The sequence below is a fragment of the Scleropages formosus genome, chromosome 14 (genome assembly GCF_900964775.1).
Source record: "Scleropages formosus chromosome 14, fSclFor1.1, whole genome shotgun sequence".
In the NCBI taxonomy this organism is placed as follows: domain Eukaryota; kingdom Metazoa; phylum Chordata; class Actinopteri; order Osteoglossiformes; family Osteoglossidae; genus Scleropages; species Scleropages formosus.
In genome coordinates this window covers 27,475,696-27,484,467 of record NC_041819.1, presented here as the reverse complement: position 1 = coordinate 27,484,467, position 8,772 = coordinate 27,475,696, and the positions used below count along the sequence as shown (strand labels likewise).

At 48.3% G+C, this 8,772-nt stretch overlaps 1 long non-coding RNA gene across 1 annotated transcript; it reads right to left on the bottom strand.

Annotated features, from left to right (window-relative positions):
* Positions 1-201: 201 nt before the first annotated feature.
* On the bottom strand, positions 202-8,772 carry LOC114912206 (uncharacterized). Its single transcript, XR_003798147.1, has 4 exons — positions 8,484-8,772; positions 7,995-8,102; positions 7,314-7,459; positions 202-302 (listed from the first exon to the last, which is right to left on the bottom strand). It is a non-coding gene; the product is annotated as an uncharacterized LOC114912206 (long non-coding RNA).

The following is an 8,772-nucleotide window of genomic DNA, read 5'->3' as shown; positions in this document are numbered from 1 at the left end:
CAGCCAGGCAAAGAAAAGTGTTTCCATCAAACCGTCCACCTTCGTAAAGGGGAGGAGTGGAGCCGTCAGCTCTGAAAAGCACCATGGATGAAGGTGTCTGCTGAGAAACGGAACGGCGCTGTTTTACTGCGAGCGACGGTCATGGTTTACTGCGGTGAGTGAACTTGCGGTCAGGTGTTCCACCTGGATGATGTGAGGCTGCGGCTTCCGTCTCACTTCCCTGACGGAGCGAATCCTCCACAGCCCTTAAGTGAGGGATGATGGGATTGGGGATGATTTACTGTGCAGCCAGTTGCCAGAGGCTGGAGAAGAAAAGAGCAGGAGACCATTACCTCCTCCACCTCCACCTGAACCTCCTCCACCACCACGTCCACCACCTCCATCGCATTCTCCAACTCCGTCCTCCACCTCCACCTTCCCTTCCTCCACCACCTCCATCTTCTCCATCCCCTCCACCGCCTCTGTTGTGTGGTTCTACTGACAGCACTTAGACGAGGATGTGAGCAAATTGAAAGCGGCAAATGAGGCGTGAAGTGTGCAGATATTAGGAATGTGGGATGACCACAGACTGTCTGGTACTGTGGGGGATGGGGTCTGCGCTCAACAAATGTCACGGGGGTGAGTGTCCTCCTCTCAGACGTCTCACAGTGCGATCATTAATAAAACTGTAAATTTAGATTTTATTTCTAGTTTAACATTCTGCTGTTTATAAGCTTTGCGGACACTGCCGTGCTGTACAGGGTAGGACATCACGGCTGTGTTGGAGACATGAACCTGTGATGTTCTGGTGTCCAGCTCCTCGCAACCACAATGCCACCTGCTGTTACCTCTCAGACACTCAGAACTGTTCCATTGTTCCTTTTCTGTTTTTATTGTACCCGAGAGAGGAGGACGATAAGGAAGATGATCTGTTCAGCATGATGGATCCACAACTGCTCCAGAAATGTGTCTGCTGAGGGTCCAAGGGGGTTTAATTGACTTATCAAAGGGACAGGTTTGGCACGTGAGCAGAGAGGAGGGAAATGGAACCAACAGCTAACGGTGAAGAAAGACACCATCACACTTGGCTTAAAGACCTGGTGATGTGGCCAAAATAACTGCAGCGCCTCAAAGCTCCAATGAGGAACCAACCACCGAACGAGCCCACTCAATCTGAAGAGAGCAGGTGTGTCTACAAAGCAGGTGAGTCATGATCACGTGGACGTCCAGGTGCCCAGGGGCCACGAACTGAGAACGAAACCCAAAAGAGAGGTCAGCTTTCGAAGAAGTTCCTCCGCGCAAAGGAGCAGTGCTCCCTGAGCTCCAGCGGCAACATCCTGTGTGTCTGTGGGCTCTTCCCACCATCAACATCATTCATTCCTCGTCTTCCATAATCCCTGCTGTCCATCACCGTCCTCCTTCTTGCCGTTGTTTGTTTACATGGTTTCGTAGAACCGCAGAGCGAAGAAATCAGAATTCTGACGGCAAATGTGAAGTTTGCACGTTGTCCTCTTTGATGGGTTTGCCTTGCAAATATTGATGGAAGGTGAGGGATCTGATTATGGTCGATCTTTTTTGGATCGCTACCACGGCGGCGTCATTTCATCTTCACAAATGGTTTTGAAAACAGATGAACCTGTGCAGAATCTTCATCTCCACCGAAGAACACCCTAAAATCGATGTCACTCAGTTTATGACATTTAAAACTCCTGAGCTGTGAATCCACTGCAATGTAAAGGTTATCGTTGCACCTTGTGAAGCGGGCGCTAGTGCTTAATGTCTGAAGTTTCCTGCAAGCATTAGAGCTACAGATTTCAGAGCAGTGCTCCTGTACTATTGATTATGAGACTGATCTTTCCTCCAGACTGTTTTTCTGCCCACCTACACACCATAAGTTATAGACGGCTTATATCCCCCATGATAACTGCTAACACTCAGTGTTTACCTTGTGTTCCAAGATGTGCTCCAAAAGGTCATATGGATGTGCCCTTGACAACTGATCCTGGATCAGATCAATTAGACATCTGAAAATATCAGTTGGACTAGTAGATTGAGACTAACAGACTGAGAAAGGTGGACCGGGGCTGAAAGATCTCAGACTGGGACTGATGTGAGCAGGTGGGGTGGGACTGGCGGAGTGGGACTGGTAAACTGGGTAAAGTGAATTTGTACTGATGGAACTGGAGTTGGCTTATGGGGATGGGTTCACTGGTGGGGAAGAAGTGGAGGAAGGAAAACAACTTGCTAAGGACGTGAATGTCCGCACCTTTGACCAGAAATGTGGGAAATCAAAGTGTCTTCTCACTCCTCGCGTGTCGTGCAGAAGAACGTCTTCCACTCAAGGAAACAACACGATACTGTGTTCGTGTCACGCTGAGCAGCCATTCTGTTTAAACACATCGAGTCCTCTGGGATCAATATGTGACAACCAAACGTGCTTTTTTTCCGCACTAAAAGATTCCCCACCGAGAAACAGTCTGCGCGTCCTTGTTGCGATGATTGTTGTTATTAACGTCGCCGTAACTTATTTAGGAATTATTCTGGATTAGTCTTCAATAAATCATTCTGCTCAAACAAATAACAGCGACAGCTACACAGCCAGAGAATTAATAAGTTATGAGGCGACATACGGCACTAATGCAGCAGGATTTTACCAGAAAATAATATTCTGTGGATCTCTGCGACAGATCCGGGGGGTCGCCCGCAGGGGACTGGAAGCAGAAACATCGCCACGGCAACCGCTTGTCAGCATCAACACACTTTGAGTTGCGGGAACATGGATGAGTCCATTGTAAGAGCTGGGAAGAAGATCCATAAACCAAGAGTAAAAAGGAAGCAATACAGTAAAACTAGGTCGGACGAGTGATAAACTTCACGGATTCCAAAAATGACCTTGTTTTACATCACTGAAATATTCCATGATGAGATTTACAACGACGGGAACAGATGAAAGAGAAGGAGGAACACGAGTAACTTGAACAGCAGCGATTAAAACAATAGGTTTTGTGTTGCGCATGAGTACGGCCCCTCGTAATTCTGACTCATGCAATTTGGCATGTATGGAGCACCATATTTTGTGTGCTGGAATGCAACCAGCAGATAAAAGCGCAAACAAAACCTGGCGGTCTAGAAAGCGTTCTGGTGATGTGACGAGGCCCCTCGCCCCAGCAGAGCAAGGGGAAGCTATCACCTGAGCTTCATCTCAGTGACTGTGGTAGAAGTTCGCTGCTTCCTCGGGCGCTGTTATTTTGGAGCAGCGTCAGGGTGGAAGACGTATCTTCTTCTTACTGTACAAATTCCATCCGTCAAAAGTTCCTAAAGAGAGGCAAGTATGACAGCTTCAGAGCGCGGGGGGAAGTGAAGAAGGGAAGAGATGTCACCGTCACATGGGGTTTCAGCAGCACACCTCAGCCCGAGTCGAGAAAGAGAGAAGGACGACCGGGTGACAGTTTGTTTTCTGAAGAAATGTGGACAGTTTCCACAGATCACACCGCACTTCTTTTTCTCGTCTGCCTTTCCTTCCTCCCCAACATGCTCCACCTTCAGAGAAGGAGGATGGCAGCCCCTCAGCATCCACCCAGGATTAGTGTCTCCAACTCTCTCTATGAACTTTTGTGAAAATGCTTTTTGCTCAAATTCACAGTGACAAGCAGAGTAGCCCGGTTTTTTATTGAGAACCTACAATGTGGACTGAAAGCGTTCCATGAGAGGACTGGGGTTCAGCCAAGGTCTAGGATGGAGCCTCGGCTCAGAGAGTCCATTACTGTGGGAGGTCATGGAGGAGGTCGCAGCGAGTGACCCTCTGGGCCGCTAATTGCCCTCAATGTGAGTTAACAAAATGCAGGTCGTGGACGACTAGAACTGCCGGAACGCCGCCCCCCGTGGAATTTGCGGCGTTCCGCTGCTAAACGAGCTGTTGCTGATTAATATCATCATTATTTTTTGGCCATCGACATGTTGTTGTTGTTTGTCTTGTTGGCACGGCACGAAACAACTTTGATGCCTGTGTCTAACATACTGTCTGAACGGACGGGGTAATTAAGCTCAATTAGGGACTGTCGCCGAGTCTCTCCGCTCACGTCTCCACACAATCTCGGCGCCAATTAAACCCGTCCGATTCGTCCAATATTGAGCGCGCGCACACATCTCCTGCTCGCCGCTGTCTAATTAGCCAGCAAACAAACTGCGTGTCTCTCGGTGTTCTCCCGATGCCGTCTGGCTCGTTTCCAGCACAGATCTCGGTGAAACATTCGCAGAGACACCAGATAGTGGACTGCGTTTGGACAACGTTGCCCCGAAGTTGTCGAAAGGTTGTGGTGATACAGCTGTTCTGTGGCTGGTGAGTCATAAGTGAAAATACACAAAGCGGTCCTGCCGAGGTGCTGACGCGGTCTTGGTACAACCTACTGGAACCAGTCAAAGCAATCATGAGACATTCATTCGTGCTCAAACGTGTGTATATGGTGTGTTCTCTCTCCTTGCAATTCAAGCGTGTAAAAAAGTTGATGGCTTAGCTGACGGTGCAAAGTAGGCCAACGCTGAAAAGCCTCATAAAGGTCTCGGTTCCTAACTCCACCCTCAAAGCGTAACTAGGTTTTACTCCACCAACGATGAGGTAACTGGAGACCTTGCTCCAGCCTGATGAGTTTCTCTTTGCTGGTCTAGCGCTAGATCGGACTGGTCTAGCAACTCTACTGCAGGGGCAAAGAGGTCCGCAAGTGTTATGTTCGTCCTCCTTTTGAGGAAATACGTTCCATAGTTTCACAGTTCAGATCCAGGAGGAGAAACAATGTTCTAACCTTGACAGAGACGACTGAACAAACCAGAGAGGTACCTTGCTGAATCACCGTAGAAAAGTGTGGAACTGTAAGCTTTCTAAATCACTGTGGATTAAAGTCTCTCCTAGGAGACATAAATAATGTATAGAGTGATGCTCTATCGCACAGTTCTCTCTCCCTCCTTTTATTAATGTTTTGCGTCAGACGTGTCATCCGGAATCTTGCGCCAGAAGCAGAGCGATCCGCAGTTTTCTCCATAAGTTCTGTAGATTTGTCATGCAACCCTGGAGTCAGCTGCTCTGTGAATCACGCTAAGGGCTCGGGGCTGACCAGCTGCTCGCCACTCAGACTCAGCCAGTCCCAGCCTGGCACACAAGATTATGTGGTAAACACACTTAGCCAATCCCAGCCTGGCGCACAACTGTGTACGGTAAATGCATTCAGCCAATCACAGCCTGGCGCACAACTGTGTACGGTAAACGCATTCAGCCAATCACAGCCTGAAGCGCAACTGTGTACGGTAAACACATTCAGCCAATCACAGCCTGAAGCACATGACTGCACTTGATTGCAATGGATTATTATTGCTCCACCCAGAGGCAAATTACTCAGTGCACCCTATTATATTCTAGCCCTCACACAGTGCCTTAAAGCAGAGAAATCAGGAAATATTATAATATTATTATTATTACTTTTACAGGAAGATCTACAATATGAGCTTTGAGGCGGGGGACCATCTCAGGAGATAAGGGCGGGTTACTAAGTCCTATGGCAACAGTCTTGTAACTAGATAAGACCAAAGTAATATGTCATCCTAGGAGCGCTGGACTTCTGCAGAATCTGCTGGACCATTATCTGGACATGTTTACTGGTTCTCCTGGAGCTCCTGGGCTGCTCTGGACAGGTGACACTGCACCGGTTGTTTCCTGCCACACTTGGCTCAATTAACTGAGGGTCCAGGGAAGAGGAATGATTCCTCCGACTGACCCCAGCTGCTGAGCCCTGTAGGCTCACCTGTGTCACTCAGAGGTCCACAGGTGCATTGTGGGTAATTGCGCTGCTATGGAGAGGACAGTGTGTGAGCGAGGACACTCTCTGCGTTTCCATGTTTGCGTTTGTGGGGAGTTGTTTGTTGTTAATATCAGTGTAGCTTTATCTAATCCTGTCTTTATTTTTATCCACTTTTTTATTAACTGGATTTTCTCTGTGTGTGTGTGTGTGTGTGTGTGTGTGTGTGTTTAGAATATCCACCCTGAGGACCCTCCATTCCTTCCCATTACATGTGGGTGGAAGCGGGCACATGAGCCCAATTCCGTCGCATGGCTGGAGCCAGCAGTCCCTTCGGCAAATCCATCACTGGCAGCTGCTGGAACCCGAACATCTGGTCCCACCGCAGTGTCGTAAGAGCCCTGAGGGAGGCCTCGGCGAGGAATCTGATACAGAGACGTCGAATTCCTGCGCAGAAAGGCGGTTTCCTCTGCCTGGAGGCTTCAGCATCTCTATAAATGGATCACGCAGAAAAAGTGTTCTTCTCGGCTTGGTGGGGTGGGCGAGTAACCAAGCACTTGCGAACAGTCTTTTATTTCTTCGACAGGACAAACATTAGCACTTACAAACCTGAACACGGACCTCCTATATATGTGTACTCGTGTTTCGGACCTTTCTCACACACAAACACACACACACATATGTGGGCCAAAGGACAGGCCAGTTATGTACTGACACAACAATGGTCTGGACCTCAGGTTTGGACCCCATATAGGGTCTATCAACTGACCTTTCAAAATGTTCCCATGTATCTCCCCTGCTTCTCTCTCCATGTGCTTCCGGTAGCTGCTCATATCTACTGCAGTTCATCGCTTTGGTTGTGTTGTACAAAACGGTCAAAAGGTCTGAACCCTGATATCTACAGGAGCTGACCAGTCTCTACAACCCAGCAGAAGCACTGTGCTCCTCCATCTCTGGCCACTTGGTGGTCCCACTCACAACGGGGTCAGAAATCCAGTCTGTAGAGTCTCAGTTTTGGCCCTGATTGTTGAAATGAACTTCCCGAGTCCCTCAGAGCTGCTGAATCCCTGCAAACATTTAAGAAGGGTCTCAAACCTGTGTCTTTCAGAGTCATTTCTCTCCTGATCTCCTGAAAGCTCCATAAAAGAGTCCAACACCATCTGCTATGCCTGTAAACTTGAGGGATGTGAACCAGCAACACGGTGGTGTCAGAACTGTGTCCGTAATCCTATGTCTGTGTCTAAAGCTCTTTGTCTGTTGATGATGCACTTTTGTTTACTCTGAGAAAAGTGTGTGACTAATAAATATACATACGTTCTCTGAGGTAACAGTTTCACACTGATTTCTACAGCAATATTACTCATAATTAACGGGCTCCTAACGTGTAAAATTCTGCAGCTCCCTGTAACGTGTGCTGCAGGCGGGTGACACTCTGGTGTCGCTTTCCTCGGATACACTAACAGGGAATGTGAACAGGCTGGTCACAGAGCTCATGCTGCAGGACCTCTCAGGACACGGGGAACACCCCCCCCAGGGTCCGATTCGTACCCTGTCATCGGGCTGCTGCTGCTGTCCGTTACGTTTGGCCAAGCGTCACCGTCACCGCAGGGGGCGTCGCCCAGTGGCGTTATCTCAACCTGTCCGGCTGGTCCTGCAACCGTCTTCGTTCTGGAGCCCTGGTGACACTTGAGCCGCTGTTCACAGGGAAACAGGGACATGTTCTGCTCTAACTGCCTCTCATTTGAAACACTCTTCTTATGCGTGTGAAGAGCAGGAGGAGCAGATTCCTCTCCCAGAGAAGCGTGAAATGGGCAAAGAAAAATTTGGACAACATGACAACAGCAATAAGAGCGATGAAAGCCCCAACTGCCATTAGTGTGTGTGTGTGTGTGTGTGTGTGTGTGTGGAACCTGCAAAACCCAGGACTCCATTCAGAAATCTGCTACACCTTACAGCGTGATTGTAGCAGTAATAATATTACTGATCTATAATAATCATAAAATGTTATTTTTTATAATGATTTGCATTTACAACTCGGTGATGCAAAGCTATGCAGTGTTTATGAATAATACATGATAATAACATCAGATATGACTGTCCCTGGGCAGCACTACGAGGACTCGGGTTAGGGGATGTGCATTGCTTTCAAGGGGAAACATAACAACTGAAATTGCCTTTACATTCATTCATCTGCTGATGCTTTTTACTGGAGCAATTCACGATACGCACCTTGCTCAAGAGTATCGTAACTGGAGGTGAGACTCGAACCTGTAGCCATTGGCTCCAAGGGCAGCAGTTCTAAGCACGATGCAACCAGCGGCTCCACTCCTGCTTCCCCTTTGATGAAATTTGGAGAAAAAGACAAAAGAAGACCCATGAAAATGCCATTAATATGAATTTTACGTTTATTCACCTCATCTTAACTCAGATGAACTGAGCTGTACAGTCTGGCACCTGTTCTGCAAGGTAAAAATACCCAGCCAATCACTGCTTACCTTGCATTCGTTTGCTTACCAAATGGACCAATCACAGCCCTTGGCACATTCAGGCACAGTCTCATAAATGCAAACCCAGTGGAACAGACTCAACTGTGCTCAGTTTTATTAAGCCGGTGCCAGGGGAACCTTGTAGACTGACGATGCACTAATCGCAGGAAATATAACACCTACCGGGGGACATAATAGAGGCAGCTCGTGCAGAATCGGCCGTTCCCCGTACCTGGTCGGGAACACAGGTGTGCTGGGTTTGTCTCAATCCATCTGCGCATTGGGGCGGTGTTAATAACACGGAAAGGTCACGGGAACAGCTGCGTTTGGCCGTTCCTCCCACCGGCGACTGAGTGCGTCTCGCACCTGCTGGGGACGTGTGTCCACAAATTACAGTGAAACCGTCACTCAGAAGGTCAAAGGTCATAGTCCGGGGTCAGAAACTGTAGAAAAGGTGCTGGATCCACTGCTGTGTGGAGTCCAATGCACTGCAATATTGTTTTTAAAGTATATTTTCCATT